The sequence below is a fragment of the Labrus mixtus genome, chromosome 13, assembly GCF_963584025.1.
Source record: "Labrus mixtus chromosome 13, fLabMix1.1, whole genome shotgun sequence".
NCBI classification, from domain to species: domain Eukaryota; kingdom Metazoa; phylum Chordata; class Actinopteri; order Labriformes; family Labridae; genus Labrus; species Labrus mixtus.
The window spans coordinates 4950939-4961829 of record NC_083624.1 but is presented as its reverse complement, the minus strand read 5'-3'; positions in this window follow the sequence as shown (position 1 = coordinate 4961829).

Below are 10891 nucleotides of genomic sequence, written 5' to 3'. Positions count from 1 at the left end.
GCCAGGTAGAAACTGAACATGATGTGTAAAAAAAGGGATGTGTAAGGGTGAAATGAGCATGAATGGTCAAATGATTGTCCCGGAGTCGCATTGTAACACAGATAATCTCTCATGAAACGAACACCTGATCTGGTTAGTAACCCCAACAACTTATCCATCTGTTTGCTACTATGAATTTGTTTAGATATAACTTTTTCATTTACATTGCTGGCTATCTAGCAGACATACAGCATCTGGTTAAGATATCTTACCCCCAAATTTTTTTTTTAAATCAACCGATAAATTTGATTAAAAGTACTATTTGGCCCCTCGCAACAATGTAATAAAGCTTTATTTATTTATTTACATTCTCTACCTTTTTACAGTTTACAGCTATATACTGAATTGACACGTTTTAATTTACATACTTTACTTCATACCTCTACACTGCAGTTTCAAGGCCTTTGTTAAATTTCTTCAACTTTTATTTGATGACATCCCTTCTACATATATATTTTTTAATCATAAAACAAAATGTTATTCTCCTTTTTGTCACTGTATTGCACAATGACAGATTCACCTGCAAGGCAGCAAACAAACTTGATAAAATAAGCCCCACCTTGGCCGGCTGCATCCTCATAGTAATGTACACATAAGTGCATCACTAATTACACTCCATTAATGGGATCCATATATATATATATATATACGTATATGTATCAGTCTTAATGGGCCATTCCTTAAATGTAGCACTTTCGATCTCTGGCACTTTATGTTTTGTTAATGATTATTTACTTTAACTTCAATTTAATTTTAAACACATGTATCTTATGTGCTGCTTGGCTGACAGCCATTGGTTGCATTACACTTCTGCTGCTAATGAGCAGCTTTACTGTCTGAAGTTGCAATCATGATGTTACAATTCACTTAGCAGACGCTCCAAAGCGACGTACATCAGAGAGTAAGGGCAACACTAATCCATTCATACACCGCCACAAAAGCAGCGGGAGCAATGCGGGGTTAAGTGTCTTGCCCAAGGACACATCGGATATGTTGCTCAGCTGGAAATCGATTTTGAGGCGATGACTCTACCAACTGAGCCACAGCAGTCCCACTGATGGACCCACACTTGGACACTACACCATATACGTATAAGTGTTTCTAAATAAACTGCATTCAGAGAAAATACATATTTGTCTGAATGCACATTTTCCTGTTGCCAAAGATGTGTTTTGATAATATCTACTTGAGAAGCCCACTAGTCCCTTCACAAAGATCTCTAAAATAAAACACTACAAGGTGAAACTATTTGTTCAATCATGAACTTTTAGATCCCACTAAGCAAGACTGCATTAGAGCTCTGTGGCTTCAAATAGATCCCATAGCATATGTGATTAAGAGAAGACTTGATATGATGAATGCCTATTTATATTACATTGAGTATCTGTGCTTATATGTAGCTAAGAGGCTGTATGTAACAACATACATGTGATCCTTACAGTCACTAAGCAACAGTGACCTCTGTTCTTAACCTCTGTCATATAAATACAACTTAAATATGATCTGCATGATTCAATTCATTGTTATTCTGACATGAACTGATTAAAAGTTGTATCATTTTCTCTATTAAACAGTTAAGCTTTTAAAGCTGGATAAACACTAGACGATTTTAAACCCAAATTTTGGATGATTGTTTTGGAACAGACCATAGACTGTAAATATTACTGGACGAACCCTGACCCGTCTGTTACATAGGCAGCAAATGAGTCCAATCGACGGCCGCATCCATATTGGATTTGCAGTCTCAACCTAACCTCGGATCAACCTAGCCACAGCAGTAAGGCGGGACCGGCGGGACTTAACTCCGCCCATTCAGCGCGACGTTAGCAGTCCACTTCACAGCATAGCTAACAGCTAGGCTACTATCATCCCCTATTCCTGCTCGTCCTGAGTTATCTCTATAAACAGTAAGTTAACATTTAACTTTTCTACAACACAGTTACAACGAATTATATTCAACCCAAATATTTAATTAAAGTCTTAAAACTACACTTTTTTAAATATACAATTATGGTTATTAGTTATTTGTCAGAGAAGTTACTAGACTTTGTCAGTGTTAGCAGAGAAATACATTGGCAAAGTTTTATCCATAGACTGTAAATAAATATGAAACATCCAGAAGAAATCAATATTACAAAGCATACAGTTCATGTTACTCTTCTGACAAAAAGAGGAATGTCTGTGTTTTATATTTACTGATGTCAACAGCGATGTGGGTGAACATAACAATTGAAAAATAATGATTTAGTATTTATTATAAGACATTTGTTTTCTATTGAACCCTGTGAAGTCATGGAGTCTGTGGACAGTGTCAGCTTCACACCAAAAACTGTAAGTATTAGAAAAAATAGTATTTAAGACTGGCATCTATTATTATTATTGCAGCTACCTTGTTCAATATTATTCCTGCAGATGTGGCTAATAACAAAAAAACAGCCTGAGCTGTCACATGTAGTTAACTGTACATTTTGTCTTGTCTGAGGCATTAATTGAACACCTTTGTATTTCTCCTATAGACACAGTGTGGATTATTGGTGACTTGTCCGTCGAGGTGCCCAGAGAGCTGCAGAGACAGAGGAAGAAACCTGAGCCTCAACAACATCTGTATGTGTTGGTTCTTCTGGGGTTGACTTCGGTTGCTTCTCTTCAACAGCTCGCTGCGAGGGAGGTCTCCCCCGGATGGCCTGAGTGATGTCACCCACAGGCTGAGAGCTGAGGCTGAGGCGGGTTTTAAACCTCCTGACAAACAGTTACACCGCACCCGCCTGTCAAGCTGGTCAGCTACACGCCTTATTGTGAATAACTCTTATCCTTCATCAAATCAAACGACCCCCGTACAGTGTGTCGATCGAGACATGAGCTAATCACACCTATTTGTTTGTTTTGTACCAAGCTGTAAACATGTTAATCTCTGCTGTAAAAACAGGCTTTTTGAATGTAGTTTTTCAGATTAAATAAATAGTTCTATATAAATGCACTCCTTTGTCTCTACTTATGAGTATACATTTCAGATTTGAAATGACAAGACTAAAATGTGCATTAATGCTCAACTCAATAGCTTAGGGAAGGAAGTCTACTTTTACACAACTTTGTCTTCTTTTGACATTTTTTTTTACCAAATACTAATGTAGTTCAAAATATGCCCTTAAACACAGCCCCATTCTTAAATCAAGATACATGGAGAGTAAATAAGATCAATAGCTTGTGAATAAAAACAGTTAAAAATGATTTAGAAATGTAGTCTTCCCTGATCAATTTCACATAATATCAACTTCTCCCATCTAAACTGGACAAAGGGTTTTAAAATGTGAAGAAAATGGTTTGATTGCAAGTTGTTTGGAGGAGATGTATTTTTATTTGAACAGCATGAATACAGTCTTCCAAGGTGCAAACCCTCCTCCTTCTCCTGAAGCTTGTGGAGCTCCTTGATGTACTGCCGTCTTATCTGCTGGCCATCTTCTCTCACCAGAACTTCGACTGTTGAAAAGTCATTCTGAAGAAGCTCGAGCATGTGACACGGATCCAGGAGAACGTGGACTTTTAGTGAGGGGTCTTCAGGATGGCAAAGAAAGAGAGAAAATAGCAGTTATTCATTCAATCAATTTGTTTGTTCTCATCTATTTTTCTGTATTCATCTGTGTATAAGAGCACATTTATAAATGCAACAGTGTACTACCCAGACAACAAAGGTATAGTATTCAGGAAATCAACATCTATTTAAAGTTAAGAAGTTAAACCTGATTGTAATCATGTTATTTTCAGCTCTGACTCACTTGCACAATGATATTCCACATCAAATTACCTCAGATTTTGTGTGAGGAAAAATTAAGCAGTTTATCGTGGATAGTACTTCATCTTTACATGACACAAATATAACCTGAATTCTTTAAATCATTAACAGTCTCTGTGCTTTAGTACAGAACATACAGTAGATAATTTATTATTAACATGAGCTCAGTACATGGCTGTATTCTTCAAACTATTTATTGTACTTTATAGCTATGTGCTTTATATCTTATTTTCATTCCATATGTTATTTATATTTTATATTTCTACTGCTATATTCTTTATAAGAGCATCTGTAACGATTAAAAACAATATTAATAACCAGATTAAATTTTCTCTGAACTCACACAAAGTGATTATTTTTTTTAATTTGGTAACAGTTTGCACAAATCTTAAGACACTATATCAACCATGTAACGTTAATGTCATCCTCTATAACCTACACAGCATGAGGTTCAGTTAAGTTTATGTTACTGATGGATAATTACTACACAAAGTTTGTTTTTTAATGTCCACATTTATGTGGAGTATAACATTCATCATAACGTCAGATAACCATATTTACAGTCTGCGGTTAACCACCGAGGTGAACCTTTAGTTTCTAACATCACACAGACTCATTATTTTCAACATCTTAACAACAAACACTTCTAAACCATTGACCGTAAATAATGTGCTACACTGAGTACAGTTAGCCGACTGGTTTACAAGCTAACGCTAAACAAGTTAGGTCCATAAATATAAATACTGACACGAGTATGCAGTAAATATAACACTACTATATCACTTACCGAAGGGTTAGGGTCATCAACTTCTTGGATGGTCTGTTAACCGCACAGCAAGCCATGTATGTTGTCAGATATGTGTTAAACAAACTCTCCAAACGAAGTAAAAAAAGAGGAGAAATCAGACGGATCAAGTTGTTAGCCTCCTGACCTGCTGACCTGACAGACAGATGCAGCGCGCAGAGCTGTCAATCAAATCTGACACATCCCTTATATGGGCATAGTCGTTTTCCTTAATAGAAGTGTGAGGAGAAGGGGTCGTCAACTTATCAGATATATCTCGTTTTTTGAACCAGGCTGTAAACATGTTAATTCCTGTGGTAAAAACTGGCTTTTTTGGCTGTGGGCTTATGGCACTTCCGGCGCTTCTGCAGCCAGCCTCAAGCGGAACCTCGAGGAACTGCAGTTTTTTGTACTTCCGCATTGGCTTCATTTTTCGAGACCGGAGGTTGCCCCTTGGAACAGACAAATAAGTTTGATAATTACGATTTCTGATAGGTCTGCCTCCGACAGGATACCCACAATAGTCATGAGAGCAAGTTGACCCGGAAGCTTGACCAACAGGATGTTGTGTACACAAAGTGCCTATGAGTAGTACCAAACCCCATCATTTGCCTCAGAAATGTTGCCATTGGACAATGAGTCAGAGAAACTGTTCAACAAAGGCAAGGTAAGAAATGAGCCAAAGATTTTAGCATCTCACCTTGAAGACTAAATGAAGAGGACAGATTATTTCATTCCATTCCTCCTGCCCTCAAGATCCCATGCTTCACCATCACAGAGGGGGAAGTTTGTGATTTGTGACAGATGCTGTTAGCATTTGCTCTTACGGCTTCGGTTCAGCTGTCGAAGCCTGATTGAAGTTTGTACCGGAGCGGGCCGACATGTTGCTGGGCGGGCACACAGGTGTCACGCTCCACACCAGCTGTTCACTGTTGTCAGGACAATGTTTGCCCTTTTCCTGTGCGTCATCATCTCTCCAAAACACCTGCTGGCCTGTCAGAACCGCGGAAATGACTGGAAACACAGCTTTGATCTAATTATGATACAGTAGAAATAATTCGAGCTGAGCTTTTTTTCCACTTACTAATGTGCAAATGTGCAGAACTAAATAAAGAGAGGAGCCAAGTCATGGTCACTCACAGAACTGACTTTGTAAACGTACAAAAGATTCTAGAAGGAAAAAGTGTATTTTTAAGCATCCTGTCATCTAACAGAAATGTTAGATGACCTTTATGGAATGTAATACTTTTAAAAAGCACTTTTTCTCAGACTTCTTTCGATCAAATTCATGTCTTTATAACAGTTTACATGACCCCTGATCAAAACTGTAAAACTTTCATTTTATTTTTTCTGTAGATTTATTTTTTGGCCTTTTTGGACCTTTATTGTAGAGACAGGAAAGTGGATAGAACAGGCCGGATTCTAACCTTGGCCTCCCACTTGGAGGACTGTAACTTTTGTTCATGTGGAGCACGCACATAACTGCTAGGCTACCAGGATGGCACCGCAAAAAAAAAACATTTTTTAAGTCCATAAGGAGAAGTTGTCATCTTAGCAAAGGTCAAAATTTTGGAGTCCAGAGTTGACTTGTAACAGATTTTTGATCAGAAGCTAGAAGTATATTATGAGGGGTAAAAGATGTGTTTTTATCTTGTGTTCTCAAAAACATTGTTTTCAGTACTGTTGAGGTCTGAAACATAAATCTCTGTCTGTCCTTTTCCCAAAAAATAACCACCATTAAAACTGGTATAGAGAACATAGTTCATAGTTGCTCTCCAACTTCATGTTCACAACGCTACACTCACCTCCGAGTGATACAATCGACTCTGAAGGATGTCATTTCAATCGCTCTGAAGAATAAAACCTCATGCTCATGTAAATATGTCACATTCTGGCAGCGAAAGACGCTCTAACTTTCCCTTCACTGCTAATTCCAACATCTGATGCATCAGCTCCAACAAGTGCTGCCAAAATGCGGTTTCTATTTTTACAAATAAATCAACATTTGCCACCACAAAGAGTCAGTCAGTCACAGTAAATAACACATTTTCCCTGCTGGCGCACTTTGTGCATACTTTGGTTGTGCTTGTCTCTGGCTCCATTTGTGCTCCACTCCCAGCTCACAGCGGGGGGATAACTGCACTGACCCTGACTATCGGTGAGCTAGTAGTGACAGAAAAGAGATGCAGTCCCTAAAATGGTCATAACTGTAAACTGATTGGCTCAATATATGGGGGAAAAAACAAGGGCCTCAATGTCTTCAGACTTGCTGTAATCAAATATGTTGCTGAGTTATTACGACCACAGTTAATTCTTGTCAAAGGATACCCAGCAAGTAACTACAGCGAGGCTTTTAAGCACCCTCAGTGAGGGTTAGCAGCAGATTTAGCAGCAGATGGACAGTTGTGAACTTTTATGACGGAAAAAAAAAAGCAGGTAAAACGCTGTTAAGGAAGCTTAGGTGATCATTAAACCTTAGACGTGTCATTATAAGGATTTGCATTCATATAGATTGTAACCATGTAAATCAAGAGCTAATCCATTACAAGTGCTGCACTCAAAAGGAAATCCTTTATCATATCTTTTGTAGTAATAAGCCATTTCAGATTAAATTAGCTTGGGACGTGGTGACGCATTTGTACTGTCTTATTTTGGTCTTGTGATTATTGTCTCATTGCCAAATATAAAGATAAACATAGCTCGGTGATATTCAGTACACAATGATAGTAGAGGGTGTGAAGGGGTTATGCAACAAAAAGGAATCGCCTCTCAATGCAAAATATTATATCTGGGCATCAGATTTATGACAGCACTGCATGTCAATCATTCAAAACAAAGAATGTATATAATACAACTGAGAGTGTATGTATATTAAAATTGAATGTGATCTTATCTACAAACAGATAATGAAAGCTTCGCATTCATGTTTCTAGCGCACATGTTACACACACCTCTGGTACCATGTGAGAATACAAGAGAAAGAAAGTATTCCCTGCCAACGCAAGTGTGCTGCACCTCCTAATCAAAACTGACATTCTGCCTACGGAGCCTCTCCTCCCACTTTGGTAGCTTACCAAAAATGTGAAGGTGGAAAAAACAGGAACTCTGTGCCAAACCTACCATGTAGCTGCAAAGGAGAAGAAGAAAAAAAGGATTGGGTCATGGCCAGCAAAAAGACAAAAAGGTTGTGTGGTTAACTTGTGTTAAAGTTACCAGGTGATTTGTGTGGCTTGTTCTTTCATGTTGCACTGAAATCTGAAAATTCCACCTGCACTGTTCAACTGTTAGGACTGCAAGAGATGCTGAACTACATGCGCAGACTGACAGCCAAGTAATATACATCTCAGGCTGTATGAGAGAAACATAAATATCAGAGCTATCTATCAATCTATTTATCTATCGTCAAATGTTTTGGAATCAAGAAGAGAAGAACATATATTATACAGTCAATTAAATAATATATTAAAGCCACAACATGTAACTTTTCCAACTTAAAATAGTAGTTTCAAATATGCTCTAATAGTATTATAACTTTCAATAGGTAAGAATAGTATCGATCCCATTTCCACAGATCACCTGTTTTCAGCACTATCTAACTTTTTTAGTGGGCAGTGGTTCTCTTGCAAGAAGTGTGTATGACTTTCAATTCAATCAATCAATCAATCAATTTTTATTTGTATAGCGTCAACTCATAACAAGTGTTATCTTGAGACACTTTACAAAAAACAGACCTTACTCTTTGTCTTTTAACATTACAAAAGAGAAGGTAAAAAGACCTTACTTATTGCTATATTATAAAGACCCGGCCTATCCATCATGAGCACTTTAGCAAAGCAGCAAAAGTTACAGTGGTAAGAAAAAACTGCCTTTTGCGGAACTAGTTTACACACCAGCCTTCAGCTGAAGAGAAGTCAGTTATCCTCTCTGGGAACTGTTTGCTACAATGGCTGAAGCTAAAACACAAAAGGGGATGGTGACAGATTAAGCTAAGGAGAGAAAAAAAGTGTGACTGATCAAGAAGCCAGACTGGAGTAAATATTGGACAATGCTTTTACTACAGTGCAGTTGCATTCAGGGACATTCAGAGGGTGCCAAGGCGCACCAAACCAAATTCCTCTGTAATGTTGCTTTAATCAAATTAATGCCTTTTTTTAATAATTCACTTTTCAATAGGGTTTCCCGCATACAGGTTGTTATTTTCCATACAGTCCTTCTAATTAATTCAACAATTTTACATTTTCCAAGGCTAGTGTTGTGGCTTTGTATGAATAAATGTGTCAGAGTATCGCTTTTAAAGATTGCTGTAAAGACCTGAAGGTATTTTGTTTTGTTCATTGACTTAATCTAGATTATTTTGTGTGCATTGGAGATTAGGAAAAACAGGATTAAGGTTAATTTAACCAATGAATACACATGTGTTGTTGCTGATTCTTTGTTGGATGTGTTTGTTTGAACTTGATGTGAAACGTTTTGCTCCTGCCTTGGCCATGCAGGACTCCCTTGAAGACAAGATTAAGCATCACAATAGGAATAATTCTGGTAGAATTGCATTTAATGAAAAACAAAAATTAAAAGGTTGACGTGATGGTTCTCTGTGGTGAAACATGAACAATTACATTCTTGCTACTGCCAGATTGGCACATTCCGTCATACCCCTTTGGTTTATGAGTTGGGGGGAGATCATGTTGACCTCTAAAGTTCACTGTTTGCTATTCCCGTGGTTGGATAAACTCACTATGGACGCTGGTCTATGTCAGTGAGGACATAAGAAGCTGGAGCTGACGCTGTGTGTTGAGGTGTGAAAAAGACAGGGTCACACAGCTACACAATTTCAAGCGGATAAAGAGAGAGAGTGAGAACACACAAGAAACCCCAGGGGAGCTTTGAACATACAGGCTTGAATATCAAGTTACAGGCAGAGGCCCTCAGAGCTTTGACAGAGATGATAGAGGCAGCCCCACATTGGCTGGAGCACACAGCAGCTATCCAATAAAACCTGAGGCAAGCATCAGAAGACCTCAGCTCCTGATAAGGCTGGCAGCATTACCCTTCCTTTGACATGAATCTGTAAGTTCATTCACTGGCTCTTCTTCATCACTATCTGCACTTCTTGTCAAGATAACAACACCTATGCGTGATATAGTAAAGTCATATAGCCTTAAGTTTTCAGTGTTTTTGTAAAGTTATATAACAGCCAGCCTGACACAGAAAATTGGTTTTCAAATGAACGTTTTACTTCCTGCTGTACTACCATCCTACAAAAGAAAAACCTCTGTTCTTTGGTAAAAATGTCTTTCGTCGTACCCTGAAAAAACCCTAAGTCACACAAAGCTCTCATGTCATTTTTAAATAGCAAGACTAGTTCCATTTATCGGCATTACCAAAATATGTTGTCATCAGCGTATCAAATCATTTCCATATTTTATGCTTTCGGTATATTGGTTTTTGTGTAACTGGAATCTGAAGTCTCACTCAAAGGTGAAGTTGAGCTTTTAAAGTAGCAGCAGGGAGACAATGATAGAAAGTGTAGAAAAGGGATTCATTTTCTTTAATGTACTTCATTACAATCTGAAAAAAACAAGTATTTTAAGTAGACACAGTTTGACGTACCTTTTTTTTTACCCAAAGAGCTTTTATGCTGAGTACAGTCTAGACCTGCTCTGTATGTAAAGGGATAACTTTGGTTTGAATCTGGAGCTCAAATAAAAAATGGTTGGTGGGTTGGCTGCTTGGTTAGTTGATGGGAAGGTTAATTGGTTGGTAAGTTGGTTGGTTGACAGATTGATTGGTTGTTAAGTTGGTTGAATGGTTGGTTGACAGATTAATTGGTTGGTAAATTGGATGACTGGTTGGTTGGTTGCTTGCTTGGTTGCTTGGTCGGCTGCTTGGTTGGCTGCTTGGTTAGTTGATGGAACGGTTAATTGGTTGGTAAATTGGTTGACTGGTTGGTTGGTTGGTTGGTTGGTTGGTTGGTTGGTTGTTGGTTGCTTAGTTGGTTGACTGACTTAATAAGTTGGTTGGTTGGTTGGTTGGTTGGTTGACTGACTTGGTAAGTTGGTTGGTTGGTTTCTTGGTTGGTTTTTAATCATTATTGCTGCCTGTTTAATTGCTGTGGTCTGAGGAGATCTACTGGATAAACCTGAAATCAGATGTACCTAAAGTAATGGAGACCTATTATATTTACAAAAAACATTTAGGCCAGGGGTTACAATACCAGCATTACAATTTAAGTTACAAAGAGACTGACCCATCAGCAAATAGTCCACAATTGTTGTACA